Below are 16011 nucleotides of genomic sequence, written 5' to 3' on the forward strand. Positions count from 1 at the left end.
TCTGATTAGTGAAATCAAGGGTATGTAAGAGGAATGATGCCTCCAAAGTAATGTTACCTACAGGGTAAAGGAATGGTTTTGGCTCAAAACCCCACCCCGCCCCCGTTCCACCTCTCCCCATTGCAATAGTGCAGAGGGGCGGAGAGGAGGCAGAGAGGGGGCGGGAGTTCTGTTCCTGCTCCTGGCTCTTCCATCCTCCCCCCTCTGCAGATGAGGATACATTCGTGGGAATGCAGCCTAAGTGGGTATATAAATGGGATGTGGTATGACCAGTGAAGCAGGTATAACACATGGGATGTTCTGTCACTGGAATTCTAATACATGACAGTAATATCATTTATATCTGACTTTACTATTTCACATTTTCTACCTTGTGACAATATAAGGAATTCCCACCTGATGATATCAGAAATATGTGCGGCAATATATGGCTGGTTTAGGTTATTATAATAGTCAGGATTTGGAATGTGTTATAAAAAGTATTTTTTACCTGCAAAACTGAGCGTGGTGCCATGCGGGTCGTACAAGGTGGACTCTTCATGGCCATTTGTAAATATACCTGCTCTACAACAGAACGTGGTTCCATCTGCAGCCTTCAGTCCTCGGATTGTGATAGACGCCGTCCGATTACCGGGATGGTGAACTGCAGAGATCCGGTCTTTATACTCATCAGTAATATTCCCAGAACGATCTGTGAAGGTTTTCTTGATATAATTGCAGTTTATTCCATTACGCTCCCACCAAGTTACTGTAACCGGTGACCTCCCTCTCTGGTCCTCATCATAGGTGTAAGAACACGGGATGGTGACGGATTCTCCTTCCTTCACATAGAGGGTCTTTGGTTGGTGAATGCAGTAATCTGATGTCCAACATGTCCCTGTAATGACCACAGAGAGAAATCCTGTAAATCAGTAATGAATATTAACCCCTTAGCGAAGGTTCATTCACATTTTTATGGCAGTTGTTGAGGGGCCTTATTCTGAAGTATTAGCCTGTTTTTGAAGAAAAGACAAATAAACTTTAATAAAATGGTCCAAATGAATTAAACCTGAATACATAAACAAAGAAGATAAAATAGTAAAATAATGTGTTAATATGATAAATTTGCACCACTTAACCATTTGCTTATCCTCCCAGTTCTATTTATCCTAGTTTTACTAAGTGGTGTAAATGTCTTCCCTTTTTAATTACTGTACTATTGTATCTACCGCTGCTGTCCTGTTAATCTGAGTATTATCATTAACATTCAAGTTGTAGCATTTTATTATATTATCATATTTTATTCACATTTATTGCCTTTACCTGAGAAACAATTTATTGCATTAATATTGTATAACCGCACTTCTGGCTTGTTGGAGCACAGATATATTCACCATTTGGAACACTAATGCGTGCACCCCAGCTACCTACGACGGTACTTCTGGCAAGTGGTGACTCCCTGTTTAATGCTGACGAGCACCAAATCTGGGGAAATGGTGAGAATTTCAAACCACTCCTACCCCATTGCTGATCAAAGAAAATAGAGGTAACCTTTAATCCTTGCTTAAGTAAATTCTGAATCCTACATGTGCATGATAAAGGAGGTGTTTTATCCTCCAAAACCCCTCCGTTTTGTATCTACCTGTTATGTAAAAACAAATAAAATGTTTATCCAATCTTTGTGAACCTGGACGGAAAAGATACGGCATCGACTGTGTGATTTAGTGTAGCTGCACTAGGAAGGGGAGCTCTCATTCGGGAACCCTCTAAGTAAGTGTATTCCACTACATATTATTGCCTTTAACCCCTGGAGCGCTGGGTCTTATTTTTTTCCTTTTCTAGTTCTGCCTCAAAAGAGGATTGTTACGTCCGTACTGAGCGTTGAAGCACCACAGGCGCAAGTCAGTGTTCACACGGGACAAATAAACTCCAGAGAATCCCACGTAAAACACTAAATCCACCACCAAACATAAACAAGGGGAAAAGATGGGGAATCTAGCCCTAACATCCAGAGGACGAGAAAATACCCCTGCCTAAAGTGGAGCGATTGTCCCAACAAGGACGACCCCACTTCCCAAACCCTAGCCACCTGTACTGACCCTGGGTAGAAACAGGAAATATGAATAATAAGGTGGTAACAACTAATGGCAGTAGGAGCAATGGAAGGAACAATATAGGATATAAATCAATACATCAACTACTTAGCTTGATCTGGTTGGCAGCACCTAAGGAAAAAGAACTAAACCAAGCTCAGCCATAAGAGATGAACAATCAGTAACTTCTGAGAGCAGGGGTAGAAGTATATAAACCCCCTCGCAACTAGATTGGCCAACAAGGAAATGACAAACCATCTAGGAGAATTTCAACATCCGACTCAATTGATCATCAACAATGGGGGAACCCAATGCGATAGCAAACGTACAACCACAAAAGTGTTATAGCATGGCTTGGACTGACCTTGTAACGCCAGTCCATTTCCGCATCGCAGTTGGTATACTATGGATCTGTCGCGGCCATCCAGCCATGACAAAGATGAGTGACCGGAGGGCTCAGGTATAACCCAAGCTACTGTTGTACCCAGCATTGGAGGGAAGATCCGATAGCCAGTTAGGCCTCTGCATTACAATATGTGATATCTCAGCCTGGGTCACTAGAGATATTATTGTACACTGAGTCACTAAGAATGTCCCGCAGTGTCACCAGCTGTTACCTTTTGTAAAGGAGCAGAGGAGCTCACCTCCTCCACAAGAGAACGTCTCCTACAGAAGACATGAGCAACACTGCTGCTCTAAGCAAAAAACTCAGTTATTTAGTGGACTAAACTAGTGTCAATGAAAGATGGCAAAGCGGCAGCTCAAGGTGACAGCAGGGACAAGGGAATATCTATAAATTAAAGACAAAAGCCCTCACTGACTGACTGGCCACTAATTCTCTCACTTCCCGATGTCGTAGAAACATGAAATTTGGCACGAGCATAGATTATGTCCAATATAGGAAAAGTTAAAGGGTCCCAACTAGATTATTCAATTCTATGCGCAAAAGAATTCGCGTCCAAATTTTACGTACGGAATCTAATTCTCTCACTTCCCAATGCAACAAATAATCACACAAATTTGAAATTTGCCACGACCATTCTTTGCGTACTAAATATTGGAAATTTAAAGGGTTGGAACTTGATTATTCAATCCTATGCATAAAAGTAAGTGACCCCTATGTAATTTAACTAATAACACACATCTGTACTGCACAAACGTGAAATTTGGCATGACCATTCCTATGTTATGTAACTAATAACATATCTGTACCCCGTAATATATGAGACAGTTATCTTCTCAGCAAAACAAAAAACACATTTATCTAAAGTAACCACGACTTAGGATTTTCTGTGTGAACACCAGATAAACACCAGTACCAAAGTGATATCATTACTCTGATATCTATCCTATATAAATGACTCGCTGATATACTTGGCAAAGCCAAGTATATCAGCGAGTCATTTATATAGGATAGATATCAGAGTGCTGTTGAACAGGGACGGGTTACAAGTGGTGACCACAAGGTTCTCTCCTGGGTCCTGCTCACATATAGGAGAAAGTTAGGTAGAAAATGTTTGTGTGTGTGCGCAGGAAGGTAGATACTCCTGGTGGTATCTTGGACAGAGACTGATCTAGCCATACTGGATAAATGGTCTGAACAATGGAAACTGTAGTCAGTTTTTCCAGATGTAACCTAACGTACTTAGAAGTCCTTGAGCATTGTACTGTCAGTTCTGTATTAGGGCCCGCTCACACCACGTTCTTTCGTCTATCTCAGGGTTGAATCACAGGTTTCTGTCTGGCTCATTGAAAACTGCATCCAGACAGAAACCTGGATGGAACCAAAGGCTTCCATTACTCAAACGCACATGAATAGGGTCCCTGTTTATGCAGGTCTTGACTAAACCTCTCTCTATTGCATAAAGGAATCTTCACATAACCGCATGCGCAAATTCTTACACCGCTGCAATGTATTTGCACTATGACTGAGGTTGATTTGTGTGCGTATCTATATACCTCAAATTTAGCACATGCGCAGCATGTTCATTTGTGCATGGCAGAAGAACACACCCTGATTTAAGAGTTTATTTAGCCTAATATAGTCCAAATTAGTTCTTCCTCTAGCAGAGGTGTGCAGCATATTGCACATTTGTTCACACATTGAGTGCCCATTTGCACAATTCCCATAAACGTCTATGGGGAGCTTATCTGTGCAAATGGGCAGGGAAAATACATCATGTCCTATTTTTTTGCACGCATTAGAAATGCACACGCAAAAGCGGGAAATGAGAGCGAACACATTGAAATCAACACGTAAATTGTATGCATACAAAAGCAAGTGCAAATACGCCCATGATTCAATGGGTTCCCTTATATCTCCTTCTTACGCATGTGGGAAAAAAAAAAAAAAAAACACATAGTGTGCTCTACGTTTGTGCACATTTGAGCAGCAAGGGCCCACACAGTAGTCCATGGAGAGGAGGTGTAGATGTGCATGTAATATGCAAGTAGTTGCGTGGAAAGCAGTGCAATTCCATGGGAAAGGGAACACATCTGGAGCTCATTCGGCTAAATAGCCATTTTAAATGGGGGTGTGTTTATGTCCCGTGTGCAAAAAAACCATGTCTTGTGAATTGGGAATTTTTGAAATTCTTTACTGTCACCTGCTGAGTAGGACCAGGCCACCCCCCCCCCCCCCTCCCTTTCTTCCCCTTGACTGCCATCTCACAAGTAGCAACATGGTATTGCCTCTGGAGTCGGTGATGTCACAGGTTGGGGGATGAGCTGATGGCTCATTATAATAATTTAGTATGTCCCTCTTTCTTTGGGGAAGCCATACTGCCTAAGCTGCATTTAACAGCATTTAGAGGATTTAGGCCTCATGCACATGGGAAAAATTGAGCAGCGGATTCCGCGCTTGTCATCCATTTGCCCATGGATGTGTGCGGAGATTCCTCTCTCCAAGCACACAAGCAGATTTTATTCAATCGCTACGTGCAAAAAATAAAACGCATCATGCTCTATTTTTAGAGCAGATACGCAGGGGCGGCTTCCATTGAAGTTAATGAGAGCCGTCCCTCTAGTGGCTCTTCTGCAATGAGCATTGCCGCAGGACGCCGGCGGCACATCTGCAGTAGAGAAGAAGAAAGCATCTGACAGGTATGCAGGGTCGCAGGCAGCAGACATGGGAGGATTCCGTGTGGGATTTCCTACACGGAATCCGTGCGTGCCCGTGTGCATGAGGCCTTAGAGAGATGCTATACAGAAGCTTCATGGACCATTCACACAATGAAGAGGAGGAGGATGCATTTACCTGTATGGGAGACTAGTAATTATTAGGAAATTATAGCACTCTTGTTTCTGGTGGCGCAATGCGCCACTTACAAATATAATATAGTGAAAGAGATTGGAGATGTAACACAGCTGCTGATTTAGGACCTGTGATGACATCACAATCATGTGATCAGGGGCGGAGTATGTAACTCACTCACGGACAGGTGGTCATTAGTATTTGGATTGTTTAAGATATGTCTTGTGACCTGTGAAGGGGTTATTGTACACGGAGTGAAGTAGATAGTCACAGCTGATCGCCAATGGTCCTGTGTTATCTGTATAGATGTTAAGGCCCTTTTACATGGAATGATTAGCATTCAAAAAGATCATGTAAACAAGTTAAAATAAAGGATAATCATTTAGTGTAAACACGGCCAATGATGAAACGTTTAATGATAATTTATTTGTTTATTGTTCATCACTCATTTCATACAAGCATGAAAATCATTGTTAGCTTGTTCGCTAATCTTTCAGTTTAAATGCCGATAGTTCAGTCATTCTCAACCAGTTACACAGGGAATGGGAACGACTGGATGATTTGGCAAGTGAACAAGCAAATGATTTATCTGCCTGTATAAACAGGCTCCACGAGCGAACTCTGACATAATTCACTTGTGAGAGGAATAAATTGTTTTGAATAATAGGATCTTTACCTCTCAGTGTAATTCTAGCTTTCTCTACAGAAGAGGAAGTGACGGCCTATTATTAGGCTCTGTGGTCAGTGAGGTCCGTTAGAAGTGGCAGCAGGCGGGTGTTGGTGCATCTGTACGCACAGTGAAGGCTTATGGAGCTGGCCTGGTGTCAAGAAGGGCAGTAAAGAAGCCACTTCTCTACAACAAAAATATCAAGGACAGACTGACGTTCTGCAGGATGTATGGGGATTGGACGGCGGAGGACTGGGATAAAGTTATTTTTTCTGATGAAGACCCTTCAGACTGTTTGGGACATCCTAAAGAATGATTGTCTGGAGAAGAGAAGGTGAGCGCTACCATGAGTCTTGTGCCATGTCAGCAGTAAAGCATCCTGAGACCATTCATGTGTGGGGTTGCTTTTCATCCAAGGGAGTGGGCTTACTTAGCCTAAGAACACTACCGTGAATGGGATCTAAACTTCCTCCAACTTCTCCCAACCACCCAGAAGCAACTTTATGATAAACAATGCTTTTGCCACCATGATGGAGCTCCATGTCATTAGGCAAGAGTGATAACTAAGTGGCTCATTGAACAAGACAGAAGTCTTAGGGAAAAAAGGATTAACACTGTAAATATTGAGTCTTTGCCTAAACTTGATGTATTTCTCGATAAAAGTTAAAAAACTTATGAAATGCGTATACTTGTTCTTCCGGCTAAAATATCTACAGACACTGAAGCAGTGAACTATGAGAAAATCAAAATGTGTGTCAGTTTCAAAACTTTTGGCCACGACTACGCATTATAAATATACGAGATATTCCGGCAGCTTCCTCCTGTTCAGTCATTAAGACAACTTTAGTTTTTGTAACTCTCATTGTCGAAGAACTAACCATAAAATTCAAATCTCATAAGAAGAAATTCCCACGGCTAAAACATTTATGTCTCCTGCGATAACCTGCACCAGAGATATGAGATCCAGTAGTCATATGAGGGCAGGGACTATTCTGGGATGGAGATGATACACTAGGCATCTCATCTTCTACATCCCCATCTCTGTCTGCTGCTCGGTCATATAAAATAGGACGTTCCCGGCTGCTTCTCTTACCGTGGAAACAACAGAAGATCAGGATGGAAAGTCTCATCATAGATGGTGGAGGACGATCTGGACAATATACGAATGCTATAGAGACGTCTGCAGGATGCTTGTTCTGTGTATCAGTACTTATAGTTTTTACTTGATGATGTATGAAGCAAGAGGAAGAGATTAAATGAGGAAGTCACACGTAACGCCTGAAGTGGTTTCCTTAAACTTAGGGGTAATTAATGAGAAATAAATCATATTTACAGAAAGAAAAGTTAGAAAGTGGAAACGTTTTCAAATTGAAAAATTAGATTAATGTGAAAAGAAGAGACACAGCACCCCTTATATGATACTGCAAGGATGCAAATATTGTATAATTGGGTCATTCCATGCCAAATCATTACAAAAAAGGAACTTTTCAACTTGACCATTTGGTAGGATGGCAGCAGACATAAAGTAACTTACAGATGTAAAATTTCAGCTCTCACTGATATACGGTGTTCATACAGCAGGATTGGAAACATGAGAAAAATGTGAAATTTATGCTTACCAGGTGAACAGTAGAATTCATAAGTTTGCTTCTAATTATAATAGAGCTTTCATCTTGGGCTTGTTTTGAAGCTAGTGGAGCACGGTTGTCATAAAAAATAATAGTCAGGAGAGAGCCAGGAGTCAGCAACAGTAGCTCTCAGTGTGCAGTACAAGGGAGGAGGCGGGTAGCATTGTCAGGAGTAAAGCCAGAGGTCGATAATGGAAGGTCTTACGTCACAGTACAAGGGTGGAGGCAGGTAGCGTTGTCAGGAGGAAAGTCAGAGATCAAGAACAGAAGATTTCAGTTGTTTTCAGAGGAGCAGGTTAGTAGTGGAGTTTGACTAAGGCTGTGGAACACAATAATCACACACTGTGGGAGTGGCAGGGCCAGGCTTTTCTAGTGACTAATAGTACTCAATGCCTACAAACAATCCGGGTTTAAAGATACGGAGTTTGAATTGCCATAAGCAATATTAGCCCTAAGGTATTAATTCTAAATAAAATATAAACCTTTATTATAATGTAGAGGGACAAACACCTATATTTAAAAACCCAGTCTCTGGTAGTTAGTCAGAAAGTTTATCTCTACTAAGAATATAGGATTGGCCATCCTCTATAGATGACATCAGTTACCAAACTATTAATGCCTTTCAATGCCTGCGTTTTGCTGTAGAAAGTCCACACAGACGGTGATCGCAGATTCTGCAATTAGTATCCATTTGTGTATGGGCTCTTTAGGAAACACTACTTCTATGAGCTTCAGACCAACCTAACCCTTTGAATAACAAGTGTAATACAGAACACTCTTACCTATCACATACAAATCACAGTATTTTTTTTTAATCAATCCAGTGATTTTTAAAATTCATTCATTAAGTAGCTAGCCCCCCAATATGTATAAGTGAATTAGTGTTAGCTTGGTTAGATATTCCTTTCTGTCTGGAACTCCTGACCTCTTTTTCCTCAGATGCTCATGTGATCTCAATTCTGACCAGTTGGGGTTATGATGTTTGAAACTAGTCAGTTTCCCAATCTGTGTGATCTTGTTACAAGGATCTACCACAAAAACTGCCTACAGGGGGGGACACAGACTCTCCTATCACAGTTACTGATGATGACCACACAGGTATTTAAGAGGAGATCACAGCTCATTGTCCTGACGGTATACTAATGTTTTGTAGCTTATATAGGTGAATATAGAAGGTAAAGATAATTAAAATGTCCCCCAGCAGGCAAAGATCTCATTTTCTATACTGATACATCTTGACACGCTCAAGATGGTGTCTGATAAGCATCAGACGGGGCTGCACTTCATGGAAGTCACTGCAATACACAGAGGAGACCTACAGAGTGTGACAAATAATCAATTGAGGGGCTGGGGGGTGGAGGTAAGAATGTGTTTTAGCTGGAATGGCCCTTTAACTACTAATGAAGGACCAAGTACATCAGTTGATGAGGCAGCATACTGAACTTGATTAACTGCAGTTATTAAATGAAAGTTTAGGTAATGTCGAAGTATCAACTTTCAAGAGGAAGAGAAGTTGCTACACAGGCGATATGAAGAAGCCACAGGAGTACCTGCAGCTCAAACATTTCCTGCTATCATGCCGTGATACAAGGAATGGCCTAATAAGGAAGGGGTTCTCTGCTGAGACAAACAGAGAAGTACATCAAACACATAGTCAGGAAACAATGTCTGTGCTGCTAGATATAAAAAGCTTTGTGACTTGCAGAAAAAAGTCATTTATCCCACCTTTGCTGGTTTTCCTTCTGCTCCCTGTTCCTTTCAGTAGGTGTACTCCGCAAGACTTTGATTAGCCACCGGTTCTTTGGCTTCTTAGTATCAATATATTTCAAGATCGGGAAACTGATTGCTTTTCCAACTCCTAATTTATTATTAAAACGTGGAATATAGAGAACGCGTTTCGGTTTTGTATAAACCTTGTTATACAAAACCGAAACGTGTTCTCCATAATCTGTGAAAATGCCCGTTTTACTAATAAAGTAGGAGTTGGAAAAGAAAGCAGTTTCCTAATCTTGAATTATATTGACACAATGATGCTTGGTGGTTAGGTTGTGTCATGAATGTGAATACAACATTATAGGAGGTTTTGATCAGTTTTATACATCCCAATTTTCCATCCCATAATATATATCCCCTCATCAGCCAAAAATATTGAATACTAGTAGATAGCCCATCCCAGGAGGGGACTATAATAGACAATGCATCCACTTGGGGCAGAGTTCTTGTCACAGGACAACAACTGCAATCTATATATACACTAGCTGATACACCTGGCTTCACCAGAATTAATTTGGTACAGGTGTATTACCTTTTGTTCACACTGAAAGGTTCATGAAGTCATGGTTACTTCAGATGAACAAGAAATAAAATATGTTTACACAAAGAGGAGCATCAAATTATCCTCAGACTGCATGTACCAATGTACCTCTGCAGAACGTGCCACCCCTCCCACTCTCCTAACTTTTTACCCTTAAAGGTAACGACCCTTTTTACTGAAATTTACCACCAGACTGCAGGTTACAGTCCCTTCTTAGGCTTAAAGGCATGCTCCAACCCTATAGTCCATGGCTGCTTCCTTATGTACTTTACAGCCTTTCGGTATATGCAGTTATATTCTCCTCAGTATATACACACAAAGGTGAGGTAGATTCTTCTCATTATATACACAGAGAAGTGAGGTAGATTCTTCTCAGTATGGACACATAGAAGGGAGTCAGATTCTTCTCTGTATATACACATAGAGGTGAGGTACATTCTCCTTAGTATATAGACACAGAGGTGAGGTAGATTCTCCTCTGTATATACACATAGAGGTAAGATAGATTCTTCTCAGTATATACACATACAGGTGAGGTAGATTCTCCTCAGTATATACACATAGAGGGGAGGTAGATTCTCCTCAGTATATACACATGGAGGGGAGGTAGATTCTCCTCAGTATATACACATAGAGGGGAGGTAGATTCTCCTCTGTATATATACATAGAGGGGAGGTAGATTCTCCTCTGTATATACACATAGAGGGGAGGTAGATTCTCCTTAGTATATGTACATAGAGGTGAGGTAGATTCCCCTCAGTATATACACAGAAGTGAGGTAGATTCTCCTCAGTATATACACATAGAGGTGAGGTAGATTCTCCTCAGTATATACACACAGAGGGGAGGTAGATTCTCCTCGGTATATACACACAGAGTTGAGGTAGATTCTCCTCAGCATATACACACAGAGGGGAGGTAGATTCTCCTCTGTATATACACATAGAGGGGAGGTAGATTCTCCTTAGTATATGTACATAGAGGTGAGGTAGATTCCCCTCAGTATATACACAGAAGTGAGGTAGATTCTCCTCAGTATATACACATAGAGGTGAGGTAGATTCTCCTCAGTATATACACACAGAGGGGAGGTAGATTCTCCTCGGTATATACACACAGAGTTGAGGTAGATTCTCCTCAGTATATACACACAGAGGGGAGGTAGATTCTCCTCGGTATATACACACAGAGTGGAGGTAGATTCTCCTCAGTATATACACATAGAGGTGAGGTAGATTCTCCTCAGTATATACACATAGAGGTGAGGTACATTCTCCTCAATATATACACATAGAGGTGAGGTAGATTCTCCTCAGTATATACACACAGAGGGGAGGTAGATTCTCCTCAGTATATACACACAGAGTTGAGGTAGATTCTCCTCAGTATATACACACAGAGGGGAGGTAGATTCTCCTCGGTATATACACACAGAGTGGAGGTAGATTCTCCTCAGTATATACACAGAGAGGTGAGGTAGATTCTCCTCAGTATATACACATAGAGGTGAGGTAGATTCCCCTCAGTATATACAAATAGAGGTGAGGTAGATTCTCCTCAGTATATACACATAGAGGTCAGGTAGATTCTCCTCAGTATATACACACAGAGGTGAGGTAGATTCTCCTCAGTGGATACACATCAAGGTGAGGTAGATTCTCCTCAGTATATACACACAGAGGTGAGGTAGATTCTCCTCGGTATATACACACAGAGTTGAGGTAGATTCTCCTCAGTATATACACACAGAGGGGAGGTAGATTCTCCTCGGTATATACACACAGAGTGGAGGTAGATTCTCCTCAGTATATACACATAGAGGTGAGGTAGATTCTCCTCAGTATATACACATAGAGGTGAGGTACATTCTCCTCAGTATATACACATAGAGGTGAGGTAGATTCTCCTCAGTATATACACACAGAGGGGAGGTAGATTCTCCTCGGTATATACACACAGAGTGGAGGTAGATTCTCCTCAGTATATACACATAGAGGTGAGGTAGATTCTCCTCAGTATATACACATAGAGGTGAGGTACATTCTCCTCAGTATATACACATAGAGGTGAGGTAGATTCTCCTCAGTATATACACACAGAGGGGAGGTAGATTCTCCTCAGTATATACACACAGAGTTGAGGTAGATTCTCCTCAGTATATACACACAGAGGGGAGGTAGATTCTCCTCGGTATATACACACAGAGTGGAGGTAGATTCTCCTCAGTATATACACAGAGAGGTGAGGTAGATTCTCCTCAGTATATACACATAGAGGTGAGGTAGATTCCCCTCAGTATATACAAATAGAGGTGAGGTAGATTCTCCTCAGTATATACACATAGAGGTCAGGTAGATTCTCCTCAGTATATACACACAGAGGTGAGGTAGATTCTCCTCAGTGGATACACATCAAGGTGAGGTAGATTCTCCTCAGTATATACACACAGAGGTGAGGTAGATTCTCCTCAGTATATACACATAGAGGTGAGGTAGATTCTCCTCAGTATATACACACAGAGGGGAGGTAGATTCTCCTCGGTATATACACACAGAGTGGAGGTAGATTCTCCTCGGTATATACACATAGAGGGGAGGTAGATTCTCCTCAGTATATACACATAGAGGTGAGGTAGATTCCCCTCAGTACATACACATAGAGGTGAGGTAGATTCTCCTCAGTAGATACACATCAAGGTGAGGTAGATTCTCCTCAGTATATACACACAGAGGTGAGGTAGATTCTCCTCAGTATATACACACAGAGGGGAGGTAGATTCTCCTCAGTATATACACATAGAGGTGAGGTAGATTCTCCTCAGTATATACACATAGAAGGGAGTTAGATACTCCCCAGTATATACACATAGAGGTGAGGTACATTCTCCGCAGTATATACACATAGAGGTGAGGTAGATTCTCCTCTGTGTATACACATAGAGTTGAGGTAGATTCTTCTCAGTGTATACACAGAGAGGGGAGGTAGATTCTCCTCAGTATATATACATAGAGGTGAGGTAGATTATTTTCAGTATATACACATAGAGGTGAGGTCGTTTCTCCTTAGTATATACACGAAGAGGTGAGGTGGTTTCTCCTCAGTATATATACATAGAGGTGAGGTAGATTCTCCTCAGTATATACACACAGAGGGGAGGTAGATTCTCCTCGGTATATACACACAGAGTGGAGGTAGATTCTCCTCGGTATATACACATAGAGGTGAGGTAGATTCTCCTCAGTATATACACATAGAGGTGAGGTAGATTCCCCTCAGTACATACACACAGAGGTGAGGTAGATTCTCCTCAGTATATACACATAGAGGTGAGGTACATTCTCCTCAGTATATACACATAGAGGTGAGGTACATTCTCTTCAGTATATACACATAGAGGTGAGGTAGATTCTCCTCTGTGTATACACATAGAGGTGAGGTAGATTCTTCTCAGTGTATACACAGAGAGGGGAGGTAGATTCTCCTCAGTATATATACATAGAGGTGAGGTAGATTATTGTCAGTATATACACATAGAGGTGAGGTCGTTTCTCCTTAGTATATACACGTAAAGGTGAGGTAGATTCTCCTCAGTATATATACATAGAGGTGAGGTTGATTCTCCTCAGTATATACACATAGAGGGGAGGTAGATTCTCCTCAGTATATATACATAGAGGTGAGATAGATTCTCCTCAGTATATACACATACAGGTGAGGTAGATTCTCCTCAGTATATACACATACAGGTGAGGTAGATTCTCCTCAGTATATACACATACAGGTGAGGTAGATTCTCCTCAGTATATACACATAGAGTTAAGGTAGATTCTCCTCAGTAAATACACATAGAGGGGAGGTAGGTTCTCCTCAGTGTACAAATCCTTTCCCTAGGCCTTTATGGTTTCTCCTATCTCTCTTATAGGAGAAATATAATCCTGTGCCACCGCCATCAGGAGCTGCACACGTGGGCATAGCAATTGGGAACCTATGTGCCACACACTATTCATTCTGTCAAGGTGTCTGCATGCCCCATTCAGACCGCGGTTTTTTATAAATAGGTCACAGGCAGGTACAACTCCGCAATGGGAATTCCGTGAGCACCCACAGCATGGGTGGCTCCCTGGAACCCCCAGGCTGTACATAAATGTATCCCATTGCAGTGCCCTGGACAGCAGAGCTAACGTCAGATTAAATGCAGGTGGGCTTCGGCCCACACAGCATGCCCCAACCTGACCGGGCTTTTTAATTCATAAACACAGGCAGGTGCAACCCCCTATTGTGAAGTCCCTGTGGACCGACAGCATGGGTGGGTGCCAGGAAGCCACCGGCGGCACATAAATATATCCCATAGCATTGCCCATCACAGCTGAGGTAATGTCATGTTTAATGCAGGTGGGCTTCGGCCCACACTGCATGCCCCAGTCAGACTGGGGTTCTTTAGAAGTGGACACATGTAGTTACAACTCCGTGTGGACCGACAGCATGGGTGGCTCCCTGGAACCCACCGGCGGTACATAAATATATCCCATTGCAGTGCCCAGCACAGCTGATGTAACGTCAGCTGTAATGCAGGTGGGCAAAAAATTAATTGGATTACACTGTAGGCGAGGGCCCAAAAAAATTGGTGTACCAACAGTACTAATGTACCTGAGAAAAATTGCCCATGCCCAACCAAGAGGGCAGGTGAAACCCATTAATCGCTTTGGTTAATGTGGCTTAATTGGTAACTAGGCCTGGAGGAAGCCCAGTTAAAATAAAAATTGGTTCAGGTGCAAGTTTCAACGCTTTAATGAGCATTGAAACGTATAAACATTGTTTACAAAAATTATATGACTGAGCCTTGTGGGCCTAAGAAGAATTGCCCGTTCGGCGTGATTACGTGAGGTTTCAGGAGGAGGAGCAGGAGGAGGAGGTGGAATATTATACACAGATTGATGAAGCTAAAAGGTCCACGTTTTTGATGGTGATAGAGAACAATGCTTCCATCCGCGGGTGCAACCTACGTATTGCTTAGGTATCGCTGCTGTCCGCTGGTGAAGAAGAGAAGTCTGGGGAAATCCAGGCTTTGTTCATCTTGATGAGTGTAAGCCTGTCGGCACTGTCGGTTGACAGGCGGGTACGCTTATCCGTGATGATTCCCCCAGCCGCACTAAACACTCTCTCTGACAAGACGCTAGCCGCAGGACAAGCAAGCACCTCCAGGGCATACAGTGCGAGTTCAGGCCACGTGTCCAGCTTCGACACCCAGTAGTTGTAGGGGGCAGAGGCGTCACCGAGGACGGTCGTGCGATCGGCTACGTACTCCCTCACCATCCTTTTACAGTGCTCCCGCCAACTCAGCCTTGACTGGGGAGCGGTGACACAGTCTTGCTGGGGAGCCATAAAGCTGGCAAAGGCCTTGGAGAATGTTCCCCTGCCTGCGCTGTACATGCTGCCTGATCTCTGCGCCTCCCCTGTTACCTGGCCCTCGGAACTGGCCTTCTGCCACTAGCGCTGTCGGATGGGCAGTTTACCATCAGTTTGTCCACCAGCGCCCTGTGGTATAGCATCATTCTGGAACCCCTTTCCTCTTCGGGAATGAGAGTGGAAAGGTTCTCCTTATACCGTGGGTCGAGCAGTGTGTACACCCAGTAATCCGTAGTGGCCAGAATGCGTGTAACGCGTGGGTCACGAGAAAGGCATCCTAACATGAAGTCAGCCATGTGTGCCAGGGTACCTGTACGCAACACATGGCTGTCCTCACTAGGAAGATCACTTTCAGGATCCTCCTCCTCCTCCTCCTCCTCCTCCGGCCATACACGCTGAAAGGATGACAGGCAAGCAGCATGTGTACCCTCAGCAGTGGGCCAAGCTGTCTCTTCCCCCTCCTCCTCATGCTCCTCCCCCTCCTCCTCCTCCTCAACGCGCTGAGATATAGACAGGAGGGTGCTCTGACTATCCAGTGACATACTGTCTTCCCACGCCTCCGTTTCCGAGTGCAAAGCGTCTGCCTTTATGCTTTGCAGGGAACTTCTCAAGAGGCATAGCAGAGGAATGGTGACGCTAATGATTGCAGCATTCCCGCTCACCATCTGGG

At 42.8% G+C, this 16011-nt stretch overlaps 1 long non-coding RNA gene across 1 annotated transcript in view; it reads right to left on the minus strand.

Annotated features, from left to right (window-relative positions):
* Window positions 1–812: 812 nt before the first annotated feature.
* The window catches only part of LOC136610887 (uncharacterized), a 96693-nt gene continuing 81494 nt past the window's right edge, over window positions 813–16011 (minus strand). Inside the window, exon 4 of the long non-coding RNA XR_010790190.1 lies at window positions 813–877. This is a non-coding gene — a long non-coding RNA (uncharacterized lncRNA). The remainder of the gene's footprint in view (window positions 878–16011) is intronic.

The sequence above is a fragment of the Eleutherodactylus coqui genome, chromosome 2 (assembly GCF_035609145.1).
Source record: "Eleutherodactylus coqui strain aEleCoq1 chromosome 2, aEleCoq1.hap1, whole genome shotgun sequence".
Classification (NCBI taxonomy): Eukaryota; Metazoa; Chordata; class Amphibia; order Anura; family Eleutherodactylidae; genus Eleutherodactylus; species Eleutherodactylus coqui.